Here is a 26,595-nt window from a genome sequence, read left to right as displayed (position 1 = left end):
ACATGAACCGTCACATACAATGTATTATTGTTATGCGTTTAGGTACATGTATATTGTGATTTAGGCTTAAAGCAGGAAGAAATTTGTACATAAGTATTGATCTTTTTTTAAATGCGTCTTTAGTCCTATGCCTGGCACTTCACCCAATTACTTTGCTAACCTTACCCAGTAACCTCAGTTTCTGTTTCCTTTTTGTGGCCTGTAGCGTCTGGGAATGTCTCCAGGAGGTCGCATGCCCATTCTAGGAATGCAAGTTGGTCCTCCTGCTGGATCTGCCTACGGGGCTGGTTATCCCATGAGACCCGGAATGCCGCAGATGATGATGGATCCTTTTAGAAAGCGACTTGCAATGCCACAACAAGGCCAACAGCCACTGCCAGGCCAACGATGCAGGTACAGATTACTTGTTTCTTTACTTCCTCAAATGTGTGCAATAACCTGTATGTATAACTGATTATTAGAACTGTGATCAAAATATGGCAATTCAGCATTAGTGCATCACAGCTAGAACCCATTGTTGTATTTGACAAAGATAAGATATGGAAGTTGTGCTTTCTTGTAATTAAATATCTGTATAATTGTAATAACTTTTCAGTGAAACAAAGATCTTCCCCCATGAGTTATTCTTAACAAATCTACACAGTAGGAGGTATTCCCTCTGTATAAATGATGCCTAAATGCTTTAAAAAAGGTATGTACTAGACCGTTTGAGACCGTGCATTATACTAGTTTTTAGGTCATATCTGGGCAGCTCATGTGTTGCTCTGCGAGGCATGCTGTATTAATGAAGGCACTTGAAGCTCCGCCCACATTTTCCATTGGCTTGTGTCATTGTCCACTGTAAACTGTGGCTGTTCAATGGTCGAAAGACTTCGTAGTCCCTCCTTAATACTGCCTTGTCTTATTTTGTAACCTCTCACGGAGACACCCCCTGTTACGTGTGTTGTTGCTCGGTAGGCTTTGATTACAGCCTCCGAGCACTATTTTCTCAAATAGCTTTGTCCTGCTTGCAACTCCTAACGATTTTATTTATTTTTATAGCACGCATTTGCAATGCAGTAGGTCTCGCATTTGCGAGAGTTTAAGCTATTGGCATTGTAAATGACAATGCCTTTTATATATCTGTTTTAAAAACAACACATAAATAAAAGGCATTGTCCTTTACAATGCTAATAACTCAAACTCTCATAAATGCAAGACCTATCGCATTGCAAATGCTTGTTCTTTTTTGTGAACACCACAATAATGCCTCACTGCTGTGTTTCATTCAACATATGCCTTTTCAGTAAATATGGTTGCTGAGTCTTAGAAATGCCTGTTTCGTATTTAACCCTCTCAGTCTTGGTTTACTAATATGAGAAAAGAGTAATTGTTGTGGGATGCGTAGACCTGCTCAGATGTTAGTGTATGAGCCATTATGAGGGCATCCGTTATTACAAAGAGCTCTCTCTAGTTCGGTGGCATTCAAACCATGTGCCACATCTTCTACTGATCACATAGGTTTCCTTTTTGTAGATGCAGTACTTTTCAATGTTATTAGTTCATGGTTTGCAAGGTTAAATTGTTGTAGCAGATTTTTTAAATAAGATTAATGTTCATTTTCATATGTTAATTTAGCTTAAGTAGGCCGTAAAACTAATTTACTGGGTCTCTGATCTGGTTGCACTGACAGCGGAAGAAACATGGCTTTTGAAAGTTGCACAGCGTGCATGATTTCTCTCATTATGATTTTTTTCCTTTTACAAAAATAGACCAAAATGTGATCTGTTTTTTGCTGATGTTTATTTCTACTGTATCAAATAATGTGCTTGGAAAGAACCCTGCCGGAGACGTTTTAGTTATGTTTCAAACTGTATTGTTTATTCATTTTAATAGTTATTTTTCAGTCACGTAATGTAATGAAAAATTTCCTAGTTATCGTAACAGAAAGTTTCAATTCTATTAAAGACTCGGAGGCGAGGATTATGCTATTCTTTCTCCACTTTATTGAATAGCAGCCATTTTAAGTCAACAAAAACCAAACTATTATTCCCATGGAACATAGGGAATACAGAAGAAAACAATAGAGTGTCCATAGGTAGAGCGTCCTCTCTCCTCTGCACCAATCACAGGGCTCCGGTATGGATATAGTCCACTGTTACTGTCCATTACCCCTCGTTCGTCGCTGTAGGTCAGCCAGCCAGGAGGCTTTATGAGTCTTGTTTACCAGAATCGCCTGAAGAACAAAACAGAGTATAAGCGACAGCCATGGCTAAGGCTTCATCTGTAGGGGAAACAGTACAACGAAGCAACAGCAAACAGGTTGTAAATAAGACCAAAAGAAACTGTTACTTACCCCGATACGAGGGTGGGAAGGTATCACGGAGAAACGAGAACCCTGTGTGGGATAATCCTCGCCTCCGAGTTCTTAAAAGAATTTAAACTTTCCGTTACGATAGCTAGGAAATTTTACATTCTATGTCAGGACCGGAGGCAAGGATTATGCTCGTTTAAAGCTTGCTCACCACCAAGTGAGCCATATCAATAATCGGTTTGAAGTAAAACCGCTTAAAGGTAGAGTATGAAGACTAGTCTGCTGCGTTCAGAATGTCTTCCAGACGAGCTCCCAGGGTAAATGCCTTAGAGGCCATTGCTCCTCTAGCGGAGTGAGCGCCAAAGGCACGAAGATCAATTCCTGCTTCCTGCATCACCCACCTTACCCAACGGGCAATGGTGGGAGAAGAGACCGCTTTGTGGGGCTTCATGGGCGCAATAAGCAACTGATGTTCGCCCGGCGGGCGAAACTCTTCTGACATTTCCTCGTACGCTTTGAGACAAGAGACCACGCACAACTTAGGAGTATCTGGAAAAGCAGGGTACGAGACGGAGTTCGTCCCACATTTCGTCCGTTTGCGAATCGAGAAGGTGACCCCCGTGGGAGAAAAGGTCCTGCTGTAAACATCCAGGGCCCTAACGTCAGAAACCCTTCTGCAGGAAATAAGGCACAGAAGCATTACCAACTTCGCCGACATTTCTTTCCTCGAGAGGAACCGGTTAGGTTGCCAGGAAAGGAACAGGTTAAAAACTTGATTCACATCCCAGAGTCTGGAATAACGAGGCTCAGGAGGCAGAGAAAGGCGAATGCCCTGAAGAAGACGACAAACCGAGATGGCGGAACGAAAGGTGTTAACGGTTCTATAAGCCAAGCCCTCCTTCGCCAGGCTGGCAAAAAAATTAAAGCTAGAAGTCACATCTGTTGCCACAGGATTGAGACTCCGTCGCATACACCAACGACACCACCTTCTCCAAGTAGAACGGTATCGTTTGATGGTGCAATCCGCCCATGCCTTTGACATAAACCTCTCAGCTGCTCCCGAAAGGCCCGTGACCGCCCAGCGTCCCCTGTAATCCGCCACGCCATCAGAGAGAGCGAACCCTGCACTATCACCGGGTGGGCAACGTTGTCTGGATTGAGTAGAAGAGTCGAAAAGCGGGGGAGTGGGATTGGAGAATCCCAAGAAAGTTCCAGAAGAACCGGAAACCAGACTTGAGACATCCAAATTGGAGATACAAGGACTACATCCGCATTCTGGCGACGAACTTGGGCTGAGACCCTCGTGAGCATGGCGAACGGGGGAAAGGCATAGCCTCGTTCGTCCCCCCAGTTCTGAAGAAAAGCATCGGTCTGTGCCGCCAGGGGATCCCGTCTCCAACTGAAGAACTGGGGAAGTTGGTGGTCTAGCCGGGAGGCAAACAGGTCGACTGAGAATGAACCCCAGAGACTCTGGAGGTCCGAGAAGACCCCTGGGTGTAATTTCCACAGGCTCCCATCGTAAAAATTACGAGAATGAAAATCCGCTATCTGGTTGTCCTGACCTGGCAAGTACTCCGCCTTTACGGACACGTGATGGTCCAGGCAGTACTGGCAAAAGTTTGCCGTCATGTCCGAGAGCGCTCTTGACCTCGTGCCCCCGAGATGGTTGATGTACCGGACCACCGATAAGTTGTCCATCTTCAGCAGTACACAGGACCGAATGGAATCCTTGGTCCAGCATTGGATCGCGAAAGACCCCGCCAAGAGCTCCAGACAATTGATATGCAACTGTTGCTCTTGTGGTGACCACACACCGCCCGTCGTGAAATCGCCGCAGCGTGCGCCCCAGCCGGACCTGCTGGCGTTGGATTCGATAACGATTTTGGGCGCGGTACCGAAAATCGCACGCCCATTCCAGGCCTCCATGTTGGAGAGCCACCATTGAATCTCCTCCCTGGCCTCTGCCGAGAGGGGTACTTTCCGAGAGTATGAGCAGCCCTTGTGAAGGTGATAGGCCTTGAGGCGCTGCAGGGCCCTGTAATGGAGTGGTCTGGGAAATATGGCCTGAATCGACGCCGACAGCAAATCTACAAGGCAGGCTAGCTACCTGAGAGAGAGTTGATGCTGCGCCAGCGCCCTCCTGAGTTCGTGACGAATCTTCGCCAACTTGCGGGAGGGAAGACTGAGAGTTGCCGCCACTGAAACGATCGAAAACCCCAGGAAGGTGACTCTTTGGGACAGGATGAGCGTGGACTTCGCTTCGTTGATCACGAAGCCCAGACTTTGGAGCAGGTTGACTGCTGTCTGGAGCTGACGAGTCAAGGTCGAGGGACACTGTACCATCAGCAAGATGTCATCCAAGTAAACTATGAGTCGCATGCCAGACGCCCGCAGCCGTTCGATCACCGGACGGAGAACCTTGGTGAAGCACCAAGGAGCAGAGGACAGACCGAAAGGAAGTGTGGCAAACTCGTATGTGTTGTCTCACCAGTAAAATTGTAGTAATCTCCGGTGAGGGGGAAAAATGGGCATGGTCAGATACGCATCTTTGAGATCGAGACCCTCCAGCCAGTCGTGCGGCCTGAGCAGATCGCGAAGAAGATGGATACCCTCCATCTTGAAGTGGCGGTAAACCACCCGCTTGTTGAACTCGCGCAAGTTGATGATGGGTCTTTGACCCCGTCCGCCTTGTCCACAAGAAACAGGGTGCTGATAAAACCCTTGGGATGGGTTAGGGTTTCCACCACAGCCCCTTTGGCCAGAAGAGAATGCACCTCTTGATTGACCAGCGCGGTGACGGCAGAGGAAAATGCGAGAGGCCGGGGCGGAAACGGCTGGAAGGGCTCCCCGTGAAACTCTATGTGAAACCCTTGCACAGTTTGGAGAACCCACGCATCCCCCGTAAGAGAAGTCCAGGCCGGGAAAAAACGAGCCAGACGGCCCCCCACCTTTAGAAGGGAAGAAAGGAAAACACTCACCGGAAGAGCTGGAGGCACCACCGCCTCTACCGCCTCTGTTCCTTCCTCGACGTCCTCTCGTAGGGTAAAAGTTACCGAACCAGGCTTGGTCCTGGTAATGTCCCTGGTTGGAGCCTTGTCCTCTCTGTTGGTTAGGGCGGCCTGACGAGCGGTCCCTGCCTCGGCCGGCCCCACGGAAAACCAGAGGGCGAAACACCTTCCGGATGGAGGATTGTGCCCTGTCGAGAGGTGTAAAGGTGTTGACAAAGCGTCCCAGTTCCATCATAAAAGGTTCACCGAAGAGGCCTCCTTGGGCGACAGGGCCTGCCTTGGAATCCGCCAAATCTCCCAGCTTGGGGTCCACTTTGATCAGAAGGGCTCTGCGCCGCTCAGTTGAAATGGCGCAGTTGGCATTCCAGAGAAACACCACAACGCTTTGGGCCCAGGAGGAAAGATTCTCAGGGGAGATCAACGACCCGGAGGATTTGGCTTCCTCCGCCATGTCTAGGATTTTGGTAATGGGTCCCAAGGCGTCCAGGAGCTTGTCTTGGCAAGCCCGCCAAGACCTGTCGATGCCCTTTTTCGGATCTTTAAAACATTTTTGAAGGAAAGTGGCCATGCGTGGGTCGATGTCAGGGGTGGCCGCCACTTTGCCTGCTAGAGAGGGTCGAGGACAATCCGCCCTAAGACAGTTCCGAACTGTGGCCTCTAACGGCTGGCGGATACTGCTGACAACATATAGAGCGACCTTGTCACAGGGCGCTCATTCTGAGGACCTCGGGTGTAGAATGTCTTCGGGGTTCAGCATATCTGCGCAGAGGTTCCCATCTCCAGAATCAGCAGAGCCTGCAGAGCATTTGGGACGTGAAGGGCCAGCAACATTAGTATCATCCCCATGATCGGGGTCCATAGGAGCATAGGGCGAAGTTGGAGTTGGATTACTTGCCAGGAAAGCCTGCTTCAAGCGAGCGAAGGCGTCCAAGTCCACCCCTGTCTCTTTGGGGCGTTTAGCCGGCAGGGGTTGTTGGTCAGCAGGGGCACCGCTGGAAGGAAGAGAGGCTGGGATGGCCTGTGTTGCTCTAGCTAATCTATCACAGGCCTGTTCAATTTTCTGGGAGAGGTGATCCTCTAGGGGCCCCATAGCTTGCTCAACTGCTTTATAGATGGATGAGTGTACCGCATCGTAGAAGTCATCGTCCCAGGGCAGCGCGGCGAGTGGGTCCTCATCCCACTGGTCATCCTGATAAGCGTCGTCCTCATAGGACTCCATAGCCAATGAGAGCAAATAATACCTCAAAATATGGGGGGCTGGGTGGCAGCCTACACTTGAGGCAAGCAGAGCTTGCAATCGGGAACACAGCCCTGGCCCAACAGCCCTGGTGCAGAAAATATAAAAGGGCGACCTGCCAAATATGGCCCCAGCAGGAAATAACCTGCAGTACTGACTCCTCAGAGCGTTACGACAAAGGCCTAAATACGGACCCCCAAGCGGGACAAAGTCACCAACACTCAATCGATAGTCGCAGACCACACAGGTGTTATGGGACGTTCGGTAGTAATAACCGCCTAATGGCAGTGAACAGACCGTTCTCTGGTGTCTTGGCAGGTCAAGGCTCAAGCCCGACGATGCGTTCCCGAGATTAAACAACGCGCGGAATGCGCGAATCTCGGGAATGCACGTCAAGAGAGGGACGCACACATGCGCCCTCAGTTGGGCGACAGAGCGCACCGCGAGCCGCACCAACTGCGCAGCCATTAGGGAGGAACGCTCCCACGGCTGTAAGTGAGTCTGCCGAGTAGCGGCGGACCCGCAGCAAGATGCGAAACAAAGAAACAAACTGAAATCAGGGAAAAGTGCGAGGCGCGTGCCGGTAATTACCGGCGCGCGTCGAGCTCTTGACGAAAAGGATGACGGAATCCTCCTCAAGCAATGATCAAACACACGCGCCGCTACCATGCAGCATACACAGAAATAGAAACAGGCGCTGGCGCTGACAGTGCCTAGGGGAAAAACGTAGTCAGTAAAACCCCACAAAGGCAGGCACACAACAAACTCATCAGAAAATGAATAAATTAAATGAACAGAAACATATTATGCATGAATCATGAAGAAACTAGCACAATAGAAGCAAGTCACACGTAGTGAAATAAAATAGAATTTATCTGGCTGCAAGCAGCGAAGAAAGAGGGGAATGGACAGTAACAGAGGACTATATCCATACCGGAGCCCTGTGAATGGTGCAGAGGAGAGAGGACGCTCTACCTATGGACACTCTATTGTTTTCTTCTGTATTCCCTATGTTCCATGGGAATAGTAGTTTGGTTTTTGTTGACTTAAAAAGGCTGCTATTCAATAAAGTGGAGAAAGAATAGCATAATCCTCGCCTCCGGTCCTGACATAGAATTTCCCCTTGTATAGAGGGTAAAGACGGAAATTTAATAGTCATAATTTGGTTGGTAGCTTGTTTTGCGTAACACAATTTCTGAAAAAGCTGATTGGAATTTGTCTGTGTAACTGTATTAGTACACCTCATAGTGCCACCTCACACCATGCAGGGCGCATGATTGTTCACTCCACTTTTTTTTATAACCAACATGTTATTGATTTTTCAAAACAGATGAATAAAAGTGGAAAAGACCTATTCCCACCATTTCTCCCAAATCCTCCGATGTTCTGGGGACAGCCTATCGCAACATAAATAGGCTCTTCCTGTTTTGCACACCAGTTCATTGCTGACCGCCACTCCGCTAGGGTCAGAGGTGCTGTATCATTCCAATGTTTCTTAGTGTCTCTTTTGACGAGCAATGTCCTGGTCTCAATTAGGCCCTCCCAGGTCTTCGACAATCCCTAATATGGCCACCCAGGGGGATAGATCAATCGGTCAGATGAGGACTCACAATAGAGTATGGCAGATCCTCTACTAATATTCAGCAATGATTCAACATTCCCATATCATGTGATAATAGCGCCTATTTCCTGGGAGCAATAGGAGCATTCAGACCTGCAGCGTCTTTGGGCTCGCCATAACCTCTCAGAGTTGAGATAGGAGGTGTGGAGGTGTTTAAGCTGTATAAGGCGGAGTTGTGAGGGGATGGTGAGTACCCGTGGGGCAATACACACGTCCCTCCAATCACTATCATCCAGTGGGCCAACCCAGGCAGCCCGTTTAGCTTTCAAGACTCCAAGCTGGCCCAGGGAATTCATTACCAGCGATTTAATAGATGTTGTAAATCCCACCTTTCCCAAGGGGCCCCATAATTGCTCTGGCCTCCAGTGGACTACATTCAGGAGCTACAGTGTGTGTGCCCTTATGCTTTGCAAGTGCATACTGTATTTGCATGTACCTGTAAAACTTGGATTTATGAAATTTTAAATCTGGCTGGTGCTCCGTGAATGTCCTTATCTAGTCACCCCACCAGACATTTCCCACCTGCAATATACCGATCAGATTCCATTTGAAAAATCTTTCCAGATGTGTACTGTGATCCAGCCAACAGCCTTGCCATAAAGGGGTCTCCAATGTAATTTTGTCCAATCCCACCTGGTCCACCTGAGAGCAGACCTCCATGCTAAGAGTACCACCCGTGTGGCTTCAGAAAGTGTCAAAGGAACAGGGGAGTCGTACAGCATACCTATAACCCTGTCATAGCCCATATGGGCCACTTACAGATGCAAGACCGGATCTGACACACCCACATTCAACCAGTTGCTTACCACCAAAATCCGGAAAGCCCAGTAATATAAATGAATATCTGCCATACCCATTCCACCATCATTGGTCGATTGTGTACATTTACCCCTTGGAATTGAAGGCAGTCGTGCAGCCCACAGAAAGGACTGTATTTTGTTAAAGAGGTTACAGAACCAGACCTGATGGATGACCAATGGGACGTTTTGCAGAACATAAAAAAAAGTGTGGCAGGCCCAGCATTTTTAACAGAGCGTTTTTTTCTCATATATTAAATGGAAGCTTGGCCCGTCTCACAAGATTTTTCTTCAGGCAGAGCGTTACCAGGCCAAGATTAAGACTACATGTGAGGTTTGGATCTAGGGTGATAGCGATCCCCACGTACTGAAAACTGAGCCTGTGGACTGACAGATGTGAACTCCACTCCATGTCACCCATGTCTCCCTTCAAGGACACTAAAATGGAATTTGTCCAGTTAACCCAAATGTCAGATGCTGAGTCAAATAGGTTTATCATTTGTATTAGACAAGGGCCTATAAGGGATGGCCGGCACATCATCCGCATATGGGGTAAACCTTTCCTCCGTCGCCACCCCCGAATCAAATCCCTAGACCTGGTTGTCACATCTAATCTTTTCTGCGAGTGGCTCAATGGCTTGTGCAAAAGAAAGGGGGGGTATGGCGCAGCCCTGCCTGTTACCACTATGGGTCAGGAAAGGAGAGGAGAAACACTGTTTACTCGGACTGCTGCCTGTTGCCATGGATGCAAAACACACAGGACATAAATGTAGGTCCCATCTTCCAGAGCACCCCCTCAAGGGAGCACCAGTCCATAGATTTGAAGGTCTTTTCAAAGTCTTCAATCAAGAGGACATCTGCTTTCAGGAGGAGGTGCATATGGCCCAGTGCCATGTGCATCCTGGTACTGTGAAGGTGTTTTACGACAAATTGGTCTGTATAGACCAGAGGAGGAAGCACCTGAAGTAGTCAACTCACCAGGACTTTGGCATACAATTTGATCTCAGTGCTGATATAAGATGTTGGGTGGAAATACGCACATGGGTCTACTGATCAGCTTGGTTTTGGACGCACCGCTTGGTTGCCAATTCTAGACCGGGGAGAAACAGCCCCTCTGTATTGCTTCAAAATGCATATCTAGTAGGGGCAGAAGGAAGAGTATTTCCTGTTTTAGGAATCACGCACACAGTTGATCCACCAGGCACCAAGCTTCTGATGGATATATCTGCCTGTGGATTCCTCACCTTAGGAATATCCCCCTGCGCCAGCATTCCAGAACTTTTTCGTAGCTCTCTGCGACGACGAGGTCGTCACATCGTCATGGCTCCGCACGCGACTCCGCATGACGTCACTGGAGCCATAAGAAGACCATGTCGGCGTGATGACGTCAGTTCCTTTTTTTTCGCGCTACAAAGCTAACGCATTTTCTGGGACTCTCCTATCTTTCTACTGCTACTTTGTTTCGAGACTTTACTTGTTACTGTTTTCCACTATGTCTGTTCATAGGAAGTCGGGTTTTAAGCCCTGCAAGGAATGCGGAGGTCACATGTCGATTAATGACCCGCATGATGACTGTCTTTGGTGCCTTTAGAGTGATCACAACGTCGAAGGTTGTTCACCCTGCAGGAAGATTAACCCTAAGGCGCTGAAGGAAAGAGAGGCTAAGCTCTACATGTCCAAGGTGAGAAAGGAGAAAAGAGGTCGTAAAAGATCAATGTTGAGGTCGTCGACTTCGCATGGATCCAAGAGAAGGCACAAGAAGAAGAAGAGACATGGGTCTTGGCGTCGTTCGTCCAAGTCTCGAGCTTCGAAGTCGCCTTCTCCTGCTCCTCGACGTTGTGTCAAGGACTTTGTTTCTCCTTCACCTTCTGAGTCTCCACAGGCGTCGCCGGGCCGGCCTCCTGATGTGGGTACTCCAACGCAGTCTCCGGCGCCGGTTGATTCTCCGGCTTCGGATGGGGATTTGAATCCAGTGGAAGAAGAGTCTCCTGCTGCTCCTGCTGCTCCTGTGGCTCCACCTGTGACTCTAGCGGATCCGACTCCGGAGACTCCTCATAAGGAAGTCGAACCGGCGCAGTATCCTTCGTTCCCGGCGCCGGTTTCGGATCCGTCGCGCTTCATGAAAGCGATGTATGGTATTTATACCAGAGCCACATGCCCCTCTGGAGCACCTTCGGGTCCCATGGGCACTTTGGCATTTAATTTGGGTGTGCCTCAGCATTATCCTCCGGCCCCCTTTATGCCTTATATGCCTTATATGCCGATGGCGCCGTCATGCCAGTTTCCGGCGCCGAGGGTGTCGATGCCGTTTGAGCAGTCCCCGGCTCCATCTGGCGTCCCCTCTTCCAGGGTTAGCCGTCAACGAAGTGGATGGCGCCGCCGACGCCGCTGCCGAGGATGCGTTCTAGAAGAGAAGCTCAAAGGCTGATTGAAGAGGAGCAATATTGGGCTGGTGACATGGAGGAAGGTGAAATTTATGAGTCTGAGGACTTATTGGAAGACGTGTGAAGCAAGTGGTTTGGATGTCTCTTCAGAAGGGGATTTTGCATTGCAGAAGGCTTCTCCTTCGAAGGATGTAGCTCCTTATCAAGTTGTCATCAAGAAGGCAGCTGAACTGTTGGATCTGCAGCTTCCTATGGCTGAATATAAGCCTAATCTTCTAACAGAGGTGCTTCATTCTCCTTCTGCTGTAGTGGAACCTCTTGTACCCTTCAATGATGCCCTGACGGAGCCGATATTAGAAGTCTGGAGTAATCCTCTTTCCGCTCCTGCAGTTTCTAGATCTGTTTCTAGAAGATATAGACCGGCACCAGGGGACCCTGACTTTCTTTCTTCTCACCTGTCACCTCAAAGTTTGGTGGTTCAAGATTCATGTTCAAAACAGTCGGTAGGCTCTTTTCCACAAGCACCGGCTGATAGAGACACAAAAAAGCTTGAGCAATCAGCAAAGAAAGTTTTTTCGTCGGCCAGTAAGGCATTGAAATCCACCAATGCAACTTGTCTATTGGGTAGATATATTCACGCCCTAATGGACTCTGCCAAGCAGATTCTCCCTAAGCTATCGGAAGAGGATCGGAGCAATTTAAGTGAGGTCTTGACGGACTCCCAGGCGGCTGCTCGCCAATTAATCCAGTCGGGTCTGGACACTGCCGATTCGGGGGCAAGGGTGATGGGTTCGTCTGTTGCTACTAGGAGGCATGCATGGTTAAGATCTTCAGGATTTTCACCTGATGTGCAAGCTGCTCTTTTGGATCTTCCCTTTGACTGTTCTAAGCTCTTCGGGGAAAAAGCTGACTTGGTGTTGCAGAGATTTAAGTACAGTAAAGCCACAGCAAAATCCCTGGGTTTACAGTCTCAGTCAAGTGGGTATGGTTACAGAAGATACCGTGGTTTTGGGAAATCTTTCTTTTGTTCCCGTCAGCCTCAGCAACAACAACAGCAGCAAAACCCTCTGTATAAATCCTACATAGGTAAAGGCAGAGGTTGTCTTCGTGGAGCTGGATGACATCCCTCTTCCTCCTCCTCCTCTACCTCCCCTCCCCCTCCCGGTAATGCAGGAAAGCAGCCCTAGATCCGCCATCCTGGATCATGTGGGTCCTGTGGGAGGCCGGCTTACCCATTTTCTACAAGACTGGAAATTAATAACTTCGGACCTTTGGGTTCTAGATCTTGTGGAAAATGGGTACGCTCTTCCCTTCAGGGAATTCCCTCCTCCTTACCCTCCTTGCCAAGGGTTTTGCATGGAGGATCATTTGCTTCTCCTTCAGAAGGAGGTTCTTACCCTGTTACAAAAAGGTGCGATAGAGGTGGTTCCGGAGCAGGAAAGGGGTCAGGGATGCTTCTCCCGGTATTTCCTGAGTCCCAAGAAGGATGGCAGGCTACGTCCTATCCTGGATCTCAGTATCTTGAATCTATTTCTCAAGCAGGACAGGTTCAAGATGCTCACTCTAGCGCAGGTTCTTCAGGCGCTGCAACAAGAGGACTGGATGGTGCCCATCGACTTGCAGGATGCGTATTTCCACATCCCAATCCTGAATTTGCACAGGAAGTATCTCTGTTTCACGGTTGGGTCGCAACATTACCAGTTTGCGGTCCTTCCGTTTGGTCTTCCGTTTGGTCTTAGTACTGCACCTCGAGTCTTCACCAAGGTGATGGCAGTGGTGGCTGCCCATCTCAGAAGGTTGGGGATTCTGGTTTTCCCATACCTGGACGACTGGCTTCTGAAGGCAGAGTCTCCAGAGATAGTGTGTCGTCATCTGCAGGTAACAACCCGGCTGTTGTACGAATTGGGTTTTTCAATAAATGTACCCAAGTCTCACCTGGTGCCCTCACAGCGCAACCTGTTCATAGGAGCAGTACTGGATACCACTGTGTGTCGAGCATTCCCTCCACCTCAAAGGATTCTCGACATAGCAGTTATTCCAGTTCTGAAGGTCCTTCGCCTGCTCGGTTTGTTCGCTTCCTGCATCCTGTTGGTCAACCATGCACGCTGGCACATGAGGGCGCTCCAGTGGTGTCTCCGCAGGCAGTGGTATCAGCACAACGGAGATCTCAGGGAGTCTGTGAGGATCTCCAGAGAAGCTGCAGCGGATCTGTCTTGGTGGAGCGTGGAGGGCAATCTGTCTCAAGGAAAGTCTTTCCATCTTCCTCCATCGGTGGCCACAGTGATAACGGATGCCTCTACCCTAGGGTGAGGAGCACATCTGGGGGATCTGGAGATCAAGGGTCTTTGGTCTCCAGAAGAAAGGTTGTTGGCGCTCAAGACCTTTCTCCCTTCCCTTCACCGTCAGTCAGTTCAAGTGCTGACTGACAACATTGCTGTGATGTGGTATGTCAACAAGCAGGGAGGAGTAGGGTCGTACCGTCTCTGCAGAGAGGCGTTACAACTCTGGTCCTAGGCTCAGGACCATCGGTTTTGCTAGATGGCAAATCATCTGGCCGGGGTGCTGAACGTGCGTGCGGACAGTCTAAGTCGGCAGTTTTCTGCCGATCACGAATGGAGGCTTCATCCGGAGGTAGTTCAACATATCTTCCTGACGTGGGCAACTCCTCTGGTGGACCTGTTTGCCATTCATGAGAACGCGCACTGCCCGTCATTCTACAGTCTCCAGTTTCCGGGGCAGGGAGCGTTGGGGGACGCGTTTCAGTTGAGTTGGGGCTCACAACTCCTTTACGCGTTTCCTCCCATACCCTTGATTCCTCGGGTTCTGAGGAAGATTTGCCAAGACCGGGCCCAAGTTATATTGATCGCCCCGGATTGGCCAAGAAGGGTGTGGTACACGGTCCTTCTTCACCTCTCGTCACACCCTCCGCTCCGTCTCCCTCTTCTCTCAGATGGAGGGGCAAGTTCTACACCCCCACCTCCAGAGCCTGCATCTTCATGCCTGGAGATTGAACGGGGCAACTTCTTTCTCTCTCCCACCTGACGTGGTGGACGTTATATTATCAGCCAGGCGACACTACACCAAGTCTGTCTATTCATACAGGTGGTCTAAATTTGTTAAGTTGTGCGGAGATAAATTTATTGATCACTTAAAAGCTCATCTATCTGATGTTCTTTGTTTTTCTCTTCATTTGGCCCAGCAGGGTTTTGCTGTGGCCACTGTAAAAGGGTATTTGTCGGCTTTGTCGGCATTTTTGTGTTTACCTGATCAGCCTTCTTTATTTAAGTCTCCTATAGTCTTAAGATTTATTAAAGGGCTGACAAACATGTTTCCTCCCACTCCTTTTATTATGCCCCAGTGGGACTTGAATTTGGTGTTAACTTTTTTAATGGGTTCGTCATTTGAACCGATGCATAGTTGTCCTTTAAGACTTTTAACTTTTAAAACAGTCTTCCTGGTAGCTATCACCTCGGCCAGGAGGGTGAGTGAACTCCAGGCTTTGAGTTTAAAGCCGCCTTTTCTGACCATACATGCTGAAAGGATGGTAATTAGGAGCAGGGCTGCTTTTCGGCCTAAGGTGGTGACTCCCTACCACCTAGGTCTGCCCATTACCCTTCCTACTTTCAATCCTCCCCCTCACCCATCCAAGGAGGAGGAGAGACTTCGTCCTTTAGCTTCTATTTGGACAGAACAAAGGACTTCCGTCAGAATGCCCAGCTCTTTGTTGGATATGCTGGTTGTTAGAAATTGGGGTCTCTAGTTGGCAATGGCTGGCCACTGTCCAAGTAGGGACCCTTCTTCCTAAGTCAGAGTAAGCAGCCTACACCCTTTGACAACCCCTGCTCAACCCTGTGGTAACGTAGCACGAGCAGCTAGGCTTATCTCAGAGGCAGTGTGTGAAGCATTTATGACCATACACAGTAATATAATGAGGAACACTACAAATGGACACCACTCAAGTAGTTATGAAAAATAGGTATTTTTATATAGACTTAATCACAAGACCAATAACAGTAAAAATCCACAATACTATAAAAATATAATTACTTTAGAAATGCTGCAAGGAAAAATAGTTCAGGATGCACAAAATGATGTTTAGTTCAAGGCAGGGGTCTCTGCGACCCTTTTACTCACAAAGTATCTGGTTCCTGGAGCAAAGCAACAAAAATGTCGCTAAGGAGCTGTAGCGAGAAATTTCCTCACGCTAACCAGCGATGCGTTGAATCCTTACCGCGAGGGAGGATGATGCGCTGGGTTGCGGGCAGGACAAAGCGACAAACTTCCTCACGCTAAGCCGGTGATGCGATGAAATCCTTGCCGCGAAGGGAGGATGATGCACCGAGCCTGTTGCGTGTGCGATCTTGCTGCGTTGACAAAGATGGCGCTCCGCGAGGGAGCGACGATCCGGATTCGATGCGGGGAAAATGGCAAGCGCTCGGCGTCCGCGCTGCGAGGATCCTGTTGCGATGATTTCAGATAGCGGGCGTTTTCAGGCCCGCAGACAGGTGCTGCGACGATCTTCGGATAGCGGGCGTTTTCAGGCCCGCAGACAGGTGCTGCGACGATCTTCGGGGTTAGCGAGCGCTCGGCGACAGCGGAGCGGCGATTTTTCTCACGCTCACCAGCTGCAGCGGCTCGCTAACGGAGGTTAGTGACGATTTTCAGCGCTCTCTTCTCAACAGTAGAAATAGAGGTCCTGGAACATACAGGAGCCTCACCTGCAGATAGTAATCCTCGCTGGGAGGAAACAGGAGGCTGATGGTGGAGTCTGATGTGCCTGAGACTCCAGCAGGAGGCTAGCTCTCTCCTAGCCCTTGGGTAGTTGCTGTAGCAAAAGAAATAAAAGTCCAATCAAAGTTCCTTTCCTCTTCTTGAAGTCCAGTAGTAACAGCTGCATGCCAGTCCCAGGAACAGCACACAAGCACAAGGACAGTCCTTCTCCTGCAGATTCTTGTAGCCACACGGACAGAGGTTCTTCTTGTTATCCAGGAGCAATACAAATTGTAGGGGTTTGTGCACAAATATTTATACCCCCAAAGTCTTTGTTCTTAGGGGTCCCAAGCCTCTGAACCCAGCCAGAACCAGTTTTGCCCAGCCCTGGAGCACTTTGTTGATCAGGCTGCATCCTTCCTTTCAGAAAGAGGGGGTCTGCCTCAGACGCACAGTGGGAGGTGGAGCCAGCTTTCACCTTGCCAGGCACAGCCCTATTCAAGTGCAGGAGCTACCCCTCCCCTCACACCTAGGCAGGTCGCTCTATTCAACCCAGGTCTGACTCAGCCTGCCCTGTCCCTCCAAGACCAGACAGCCAATACACATAATAGCAGAGCAACTGGAAGGTTTAGGCAAGAAAGTACCTATACTCTAAAAGTGGTAGTTTCAAACACAGAATATAAAAATAACCTTCACTAAAAGATGTATTTTAATATTCTGAGCTCAGGCATACTAGATTCGTTTTTCTACCATGTTCTGTGGGTCAGTTAGGACTATAGGATGTAATAGCCCAGACCTCCCATCTGGCCTATGGAGAACAGGTAGCCTAACAGTAGTGAAAAACGAAATGGGGTGTAATTCACTACTAGGACATGCTACATACGTCAGGGCATGTCCTACCTTACACATACAATGCGCCCTATCATAAGGGGGGCTTACATGATGCCAAGGGAAGGTTTAGGGGCTGGGAAGCGGGTGCACTTCACAGCCAAGATGGCAGTTCTGGACTGCACGCAGACACTGCAGTGGCAGGTCTGAGACACACTTTACAAGCTGCTTCTGTGGGTGGCACAAACCAGTGCTGCAGGCCCACCAGCAGCATTCGGTTTACCAGCCCTGGGCACACACCGGCCACGCTACTAGGGACTAACAGGTAAACTGAATAAGCCAATCATGGATGTACCAATTCATATGTCATCTTTACAAAGGGAGCATTAGCGCTGTGGCACTGAATGGCAGCGGCACAGCGCCCAGAGCATCTATAACCAGCAAAAACAGAGGAGACACAGCGAAAAAAGGAAGGGAGACTCACGCCAATGGTGCCAGGTCTAACACTGGTCGTATGAAGGGCAAGGCGGTGCACAAGCGCACTTTATCATGATGATTCATCTTGTGCATCAAGATATGCTACTCCCTGGCTGGTAAGGAGACTCCTGTAGGCATTTGAGCTCATTCCACCAGGTCTAAATCGTCTACTTCTGCATTGTCTAGAGGTGTTCCTGTTTTGGACATCTATAAGGCCGCAACTTGGGCCTCCCTCCACACTTTCGCAAAGCATTACTGCTTAGATTCCGAAGTGAGGAGAGATGGCCATTTTGCGCGTTCTGTTTTGCAGGACTTTTTGGTATAGAAGGGTGGACACCCACCTCCGGGAGAGGTAATGCTGCGGGATTCTATTCATAAGGTGAGGAATACACATGCAGATGTATCCATCTGAAGAACAAGTTACTTACCTTCGGTAACGCTTTTTCTGGTGGATACAGTATCTGCCTGTGGATTCCTCACAGACCCACCCACCTCCCCGTTGTCCACCCTTTTATACCATAAAAGCTGAGGTTTTAGTTTTTTGACGTATTATGTGTACTCAAGACTACCTCTGTTTATTTACTATTGTCTTGTTTGAAGTGCAAGTATTTGTGTGAATTGTGTATACTATGTATACGTTGTCTCTATGTCGGTCCGCCCGTTTTGCCTCTGTGGCACGGAAAAAATGGGTGGTACTGACGTCACCACGCCGACGTGGTCTTCTTATGGCTCCTGTGACGTCATGCGGAGTCGCGTGCGGAGCCATGACGATGTGATGACCTCGTCAGCGCAGAGAGCTACGAAAAATTTCCGGAATACTGGCGCATTTTCATAAGGTGAGGAATCCACAGGCAGATACTGAATCCACCAGAAAAAGCATTAACGAAGGTAAGTAACTTGTTCATTAAGGTACAAAATTAGACTCTCAACCCCCTCTTCCCTCCCCGGGTCCCAAGATGGACCACCTCTGGTGCATGATGTGAGATGCCCAGAGGTAGCATGCTGGCTGACGTTCTATGCATCATATCCTTAGCAAGTAGAAACACTAAGTCAATACTGGACATTGTTTGGTGTGCTGCTGATGTATGTGAATAGGTATGAGTTTGTGGGTCCCACACTCCCCACGCGTCCCATAAACCCAGGCCATCTATCCAGTCTGCCAACGACTCTCTCCTACCCTACTTCGCCTCCCTGGAGGCTGTCAAATCCATGGATGGTATCAACACATCATAAAGTCTCTGCCAACGGTAACCCCCTGAGGGTACCCAAGGATTATATGCCAGTTGGCCTTAAGAATGGCTTTAACTAGCATCTGAGGGGCAAATGTGCACAACAGGTTAAGGTGATGGCCCACAAAGGATCCCTCAAGGGTTATGTACCTCCGAAGTGGGTCTAACCTAATATGGGAGACTGCGAATGCCAGGTGTTTTTGCAATAAATTTGCTACTCTACGGTATCTTCTGGTGTGTCCTGTATGATACACCCTATTGAATCCAAATGTAGCAAGCAAGGGGCTCTATTTGATGGGTTTCTTGCGCATAAGGACTGCGGACTCATGCTTTGGTGCAAATTTGAGAACTGACACCCCCTCCCACTTTGTGATATGGTCATTAGGGCTGTTCACATTCCAAAGCACAACTGTAAAGTTGTGTATCGTGGTACAGAGTATAAATCAGTACCTTCACCAATAGTGAGAGAAGAGGATTATAATCATTGACATGTCAATGAAAACCGTTCCACATGCTACATATACATGTGGTATGGTACTCATGTGTGAGATATATGCCATGTGGTGAGTAAAGAATGGTTCTATGATGAAACTCAAAGAATATGTCTTGAAACAAACACCTAAAACGCCTCTCCCCCCAACAACCCCATACTTACACTCCACTGTCTGGAAGCCAACGTTTCCCCAACATTCTAATGAATGCTTAGAAAGGTGTTGTGTATAACTAGGAATGCTTTGCAGAGCACTAGCTGGGGCGTAAGGGGCTGAATGACCAATTATTTGAAGACCCCTGTTATAGCAATACTAAGACACTTATATCAAGTGAATGCCCAGCCAGCCAATGGGAAGCACACTCAAGTTGCGCTGCTAAGTAATAGTGTTCAAATCGGAGGCTGCTTGGCCTTTTTAATGAATCCAGAGGTTTAGTTTGGCTAACGACGCCCTGCGCCTTCCAACATTCCAAATAAGATTCCCCAACATTCTGTAAAAGGAGCGAAAGAATTTCCTGAGAAATTGCAAAGGCAGGTTTGAAAAGCAATAAAAAGTAATATAACAATCGGGCAAGTATGATCAATTTAGCTTGGGTATTTCTGCCTGTTGTGGCAACAGATAAGTATTTCCAAAAGGTAACTTGTGACATAAGTGAAGATATTGCCTTGATAAGGTTGGCATCTAATAAGACTTGGTTGCAATGATATATGTTCATGTGCAAGTAATGACATTTTATCTGCTCATTCCTCAGACATTCTAGGTCATGAGAGTCAAGTAGTTTGTTGTGGCTATTACAATGTAATTGTAAGTAGAGGTAAGGGAGAGTCAGCAGAAGCAGCTGTAAAGGTATCAATGTGTTGCCACTCTGCCATACTACAGTAGCCCCTTACTGTGTGTGCGTAAATCTAACTCTCACAGGCCTCGAAAAATAATAAAAATGTTACCTGCACATCTAGTAACTTGAATAATCTACTTGATCTAACTGTAAATCACTTGACCCATAAACTGGTCTCATTAGGTTATCCTAGGCAAATATTTTATTTTGCAGACTCATTTCTCTTCATTATCACATATGAGGGCCCCTTCCAGTATGTGAGATTTGCTTTGATTGAATAGCTTAAACGTTTACTCCATGTATAACAAGAATCTAGCCCACATATAGGGTACACATAAACCCTGACTTGCTCTTAGTTTACTAATAGCATTGCAATTAGGGCAGGGGCAGGAATGTTACTCAGTTCATCTTCAAAAACTCACTTGTAACAAATATATTGCTAATTCATGAGGTGGTAGTGCACTGTCATTTACAGACAGCACGTTTTTTCCATTTAAATGGCCAAAAGCGTTCCCACTAACATGCAATGTTACTTATAAAACTATATAGTGTATAAACAATAATCTGTGGAAATTGGGTTTCAGCAAACATATTTATCATTTGCACATCACCAAGTAAAGTATTCTGATTTGTTTTCATCCTATTAAAATATTTTTTTCACACACAGAATTACAAAAAAGGGCTTTCAGAGCTACTCAAATGCATTTTGAAATTTGTGCGCAATTCACTTTTTATCTATGTAAATGTGTGTTAGAATAAAACATGATATCCTACAACCTTTCATTTCACACCTTTTGTACAGCAGGTTTGTCAGACAGTGTGCTTTACAAAATCCTTGAACTTTGCAGTCAAAATAAGAAATGTAACTATAGATGTGAAGTAACTTTTGACCTCTATCTCTTGTACAGTTACCACTACTCTTCTGGGTACTTCCAGGAAAAGGCCTTTTCCAGTTTATTGCATCCCTGTAGCTACACAGGAGGTCAGCCTTATATTCCTTGGAATCTGCTTCTTTGTCCTGGGTACAGGAAGGAACAGGCCCAGCCTTATATGTTCCTCTTGGATTACAGACAGCAGGTCCAGTCCTCTTCTGATCTTCTGCATGTCCAGAAAATGTTCTAACATGGGTACCTGGAGGTGCCACATTGATGCCCGGTAGTAGCCAAAGGGTGGAAATGACTCCTGGGCACACCCTAACTGATGAGATAAAAGTTCCCAGGATCAATCGTACCCACTGCGGGCATTTTCAACATGACAGTATTCTTCAGCCACACTAAAGCCTGAGCTCTGGATGCTGTGTGGGGGGAGAGTACTGTGGTAATCCTAATGTCCTCCCCCGTTAAGGGAGTAGGGCAATACTAGTGTCCTTCCACTTCTAACACTAATATCCAGTGTGGGGCAGCCACTGTACCCACAGCAAACCTAGACACAGATGTCTGGTAGGACAAAAGCAGAATTGTTTTGGCATCCTATCCTCTTCTCCTTTCAAGTGTGGCCCTATGGTTATATGTAAACCCAGATACAGTGATCTGGTAGGACAAAAGCAGAGCCCTTCAGCAACTAGACAGTGGATCCACAAAATTGTCTCGGCAACCTTTTCTTTTCCTTTTCAAGTGTGCCCCAAGTGTTATATGCAAACCCAGAAGACCTGTCAAGCAAGATTTGACACACAAGCAGGATTTGACACTCTAGTGTTAAAAATGATGCCCACATGCACCCCTATGCTTTTTCAGAGGAGCCATCTCTGCCTATCCAGGTCAGATTATTGTTTGCTTCTGGGAGGCATTTCCCATCTAGTCATACCTAATCGAGGCAAATATCTGGCTGGTAGAAGCTAGAGAGCCAATGCAAGATTGCATCCAAGAACTTTAGGCAGGGAAAATATAAGTATCAAAAAGTCACTTTTTCTCAATACTTATTAAAAATCAGACTTCAACATTGAATTGGATTTTTAATGACTATTAAACATGATTATTTCTTTTCCTATCTGCTCCCTTTCTCGGGGTACAGTATTAGTGTTTTAATATGAACTTTGGTTTTCTACATAGGACAGCTAGGCCTGGCTAAGTGAAAACAGCTTTTGGGTGCCAGTCTCTGTAAGGGCATGTTAACATTATGTTTTCTACATTGCCTACTTTTAAATACCATGCACCCTGCCTTGTGGGATACTAGAACTACTTTGGGGTGATTTTTAATATTTAATTAGGATTTATAAAAGGATTTATTTTGACAGGTTGCACTGCATGTTTTGCACTGTTACAGTCAGGTTACAAGTGGTAGGCATGAAGCCATGTTTGCATTGCACTATAGTAGACGGCACAATAGATGCGGCTGTCCACTAGTGACATTTAACTTCCAGGCACTAGATACATTTTCTACCATGTATTAGTGACTTATAGGCAAGTAACTACACCATTTAGGATTATGACAATTCGAACACATTTAATGGGAGAACACAGGCCCTTTTATTAATGGTTAGTAGGAATAAAGTGCACAGATATCTAAAGCCAGCAAACATATAGGGGCCAGCAAAACGCGACAAATCCCAAATGACCACGTGGACAAAGCTAATTTCCTAAAACTACCATTTGTAACTCAAGTGCTGTAGAAGACTCAACTAGTAAATTCAATCATGGCATTAATTTGGAAGAGCTAGGCATATTGAGACACAAATGTGACAGAAGTGAAATGAAGCATCACAAGACATACACACTCCTGATGGGAATGTAACGACAACTAATTTTATACAGCCATCTGCTGTTGCCACGGTAACTGGTAGGAACCTACTCCTTTTAAAAATGTGGGTTTACTGTCTAATGAGTGAGGGTCAGAGTTGACTGTTGAACTCTCATGAGTTGGGGTGCAAAGTTGTAATGCACTGGTCAGTGCAGCCCTCCGGTCGTCTTGTCTTTGTGCTGATAAGGGAGTGATGTTCAGACTAGAAGGCTATTGGCCACAGTTCTCCCAGGGCGCTTAGATAATTGAGGAGGGCCTGATGGGGCATCTCTTTTTTATTCTTGAAGCGAAGTACTCTTCTGCCCAGTATCAAGCATCTTCAGGTTTAGTAAAGAAACAAAAGGTGTGCTGGTCCGCAGTGATCTTCATTTTTATAGAAACAAAAGGCCATATTTCAAACATAGGTCCCCGAGTTTCCGCGCCACACCCATTGCGATGTATGACGATACGTCTGGAAATATCATTGCTTTACTTCCTTCCACTGCGTAATGTTCCGCCTTTCAGGCAGTTATTTTACAATAATGTTCTTATCGTGGACATCCAGGAGTTCGAGTTTGACTTGACTGTGCACCAGGATGGGGGGCGTTTGGCATGAGCACAGTGAGCTCTCGATTGTACATATGGAAGAGAGAGATGATGCGGTTAGGTCTTTGAGAAACCACATAATCGCACTCCTCCATATATACAACCATGCCTCCTGCTCCAGGGGCCGACCAGAGATCTGTTGCCATACTAGGGGAGGCACAGCGATTCAGCTGCAAGGCCGCCCAGCCCACACAGAGTACTATTTTTAATTACAGAGTGTCCTTATTATAATATTGTTTCTTACTCACGATTTGCACCACATAATAAATATTGACCATTGTAAAAATATCAATGTCGTGTGTGTATTGATTTTGTGGGGCTTCCCATTTTTCACCTGTGAGAGTTTCTCTGACATGTTTTTTCGTATTCAAAACACTCAACTCTCATAAGCATATTCAAAGTAAGGAGTGAGATACACCGGCCTATTTTACTTTTCTCTGCAGAGGTAGTCGTTCTTCAATGACAAAGGAAATCTGCCTGGGTGGAGACACCAAATTATTGGGGTTATCAGCATTATGGTGTGTAGAATTGTGTCATACTGTTATGCTTTGTTCTGCTAGGGTGTGTCATGTTGTGTTCTACCGTGCTGTGCTAGTAGATGTGTGGTGTTATGTTGTGTAAAAGCTGTGGGTTTCCAGACCCCAAAAATATGTATTTGTAATGCCACTTGTGCATATTAGAAAAGTGATGCATGCGTAGAAAGATGTGTCATTGTGAGATCAGAAAAGAAAATATATTGTGTTGTTTATTTATTAAGTACTTTTCTCAGTAGAACGTGTGTGAATGTATCTAACACAAAACGTAGTTATCACCTTTGACCACAAACACACAAACAATAATATACTTTAGTATTTTAGAAACGTTCGTTTTTTTGCATACGTTTTACACCTGGCCGCTCGCACAATCTGGATGATTTTTTTGCCTTTTTTCATAGGTTTCTACCGTTTTTTAGTCCGCAGTCCTCAGGAGGTGAAACAGTTGAGCGTTGATTCTGTTTAAACTAAGAGTGATTTTTCAGTTTTTGCCTTGTATGGTCTTTGGGGCCTAATATGGCGATTATACCCACCACAAGTGGACTTTGTGCGTCCGTCACTTACCTGGCTCTTTTATGTTGGTTTGAGGCTGTTTTTTTAATTTTATCCCAATTTTTCAACCTTGGGGTACAAGTAAAGTAAAATCCCATTCCCTTTATATTTTGCTTCCAGTGTATCCATTTTGGGCTTATACTCCATAGACATTAGCAGGAGAAGGGGACATTGATTTGTGATTTTTTATGGAGAAGTTATTTTTTTTAAATTGTGCTATGTTTTTCTACAGTGTAAAAAGAAGAAAAATGGCAGATAAGATTCTTCCTCAGAGGGCAAGTAATACTTTTTTCTTACAATCATTCTTGTAAAGAGTGCTATTACATTTGTGGAGGTGCCAAAACACATAATAAAACTATTAATGTGACTAGATTAACAAGGAGTCTGTGTATCATTAGATTCAAAATAAAAATGTAATATGCACTAACAACTATACTGACGTTTGGGGAAACAAATTTAGAATTCTACCAGGTTTTCAGTGACAGTAGCCACTTGTCTTAGCAGTATGTGCTATATATGTGTATATGTGTTGTGTCACTCATTCTCGTCCTATTTCCCTATGTTTTGTCTGTGACACATGGAAAAGGTGAAAAGACTGAAATAAAAAGACAAAAAATGACATGTTTTTAGGTTGAGCATTCGAGACCTCATGTATATACGTTTAGTATATACTTATATGTGTATGTTCTTTGTGGGCTCTGGAGATCAGCCCTAGGACTTGTCTGCATCTGCTTAGGGACTTTTTTCTGTTCAACTGTCTCTATTTTACTGTTTTGATAGAAAACGACCAGTAGGGGTCAGTAAAATACCAGAATTGGTTTCTGCTGAAGGACTTTCTTTTTATTTATTTTTCTGGCAACTGCCTCTATTTAACTTTCTTGATAGAAAACGACCAGCAGAGGTCAGTAAAATACCAGAATCACTTTAGCATTCTCTAGATTCCAGTCCATAGAAATTGTCTTCCACAAGCATCCGTAGACAATAATATTTTTTTCAAATCTTGTATTTTCAGTGATATGACCACCTAAGGCCCTGATTTTATATTAAAAACAGAGCTTTGGACTGTACCGTTTCCCACTGAAAGGCAATAATTTTCTCTGTGTGTTCCCATACCTGGCGTGTCACGCATTTTGACGCTTACTTTCCCTCCATGTTAAAGAACAGTAGATTTTTTAGCACCCAGGCTAATGTGCTGCATAGCTAAATACATATAAGGTCCCAAAAGTGAGACCGATTGCATTGCAAATGCTTGTTTTTCTTAGCATCACACAATGTGTATTGAATGACTTCATATTGCTCACTAATCAGTTGCCATAGACTGAAGCGTGACTGTCTGCAACAGGGGCAGCCCTATTTCCCAAAACCTGGGGCAGTACACAATATAATAGCTACAGTGGTTTCAGGGAAGAATTTTTTCATGAAAGAATTGGAGTTTAACCTCATAAAAAAGCATATATGGAGTACAAATGAAGGTACCGACCGAGTGTTCTTAAAAGCAACTTCATATTATTAGAATAACTTATTAGAAAACATAAAAAGAATCAGAAATAATACAGACATGTAAAATGGTTCTCATGGAGTTACACATGATAAACATATAAAGACTCAAAATACAGTGTATACAAACAAACACAATGGCAGAGGAATGATAAACAAAGTGTCTACTAAATCACAAGATCAATAATGCATTGACTGCATCCTCTTCAGTTGCCTAAGGGAATGTTGACGGTGTTTCGACCTTGTCACTCAGTCATCATCAGGACACAAGAAAAATATTTTGAAAGCAACCATCAGAAATCTGTAATTCAAGTAATAACATCTGTAATTGTTGGCGTACCTATCATCATACTGCAAAGGAAAGGAAAAAGCCCACCCAAGGGCTAAAACGAGGTAAAAAGGTGAAGCAAATAGATTCAAGTTACCAACCAAATTAATGTGCCGCAATCAAAAGTCATAAACGACAATAAATTATGAAAAAAATATAATTGAGTCCATCAAAAATACTGACATGCTTTAGAAGAAAAAGGCCAGACAATGATGAAAATCAAATAATTTTGTAAGGTGACGATTTCTAAACGGACTGCGTCCGAAAGAGCATATTTGATAGATCACAGTGATTCACAATGGAAATTCACTGGAAAGAAACAGAAAAGTAATTTGCAAATCAATCGCAATGTCAACCGCTCGCAAAACAACCTATAAATAGTTTTGAAGGAAGATAAAGCTACTTGTTATGGAGACTAGTCTTACCTGGAAAAGTTTGCGCTACTCCCCGTCCA

General features: G+C 46.1%; 1 pseudogene; it reads left to right on the top strand.

Moving 5' to 3' along the window:
* The first annotated feature begins 214 nt into the window (after window positions 1–214).
* LOC146871398 (SWI/SNF-related matrix-associated actin-dependent regulator of chromatin subfamily D member 2-like) overlaps window positions 215–26,595 on the top strand; it is a 626,025-nt pseudogene continuing 599,644 nt past the window's right edge.

Source organism: Triturus cristatus, chromosome 1_1, assembly GCF_964204655.1.
Source record: "Triturus cristatus chromosome 1_1, aTriCri1.1, whole genome shotgun sequence".
Taxonomy (NCBI): domain Eukaryota; kingdom Metazoa; phylum Chordata; class Amphibia; order Caudata; family Salamandridae; genus Triturus; species Triturus cristatus.
Note: the sequence above shows the minus strand (reverse complement) of the source record. Positions and strands in the feature narration are given on the sequence as shown.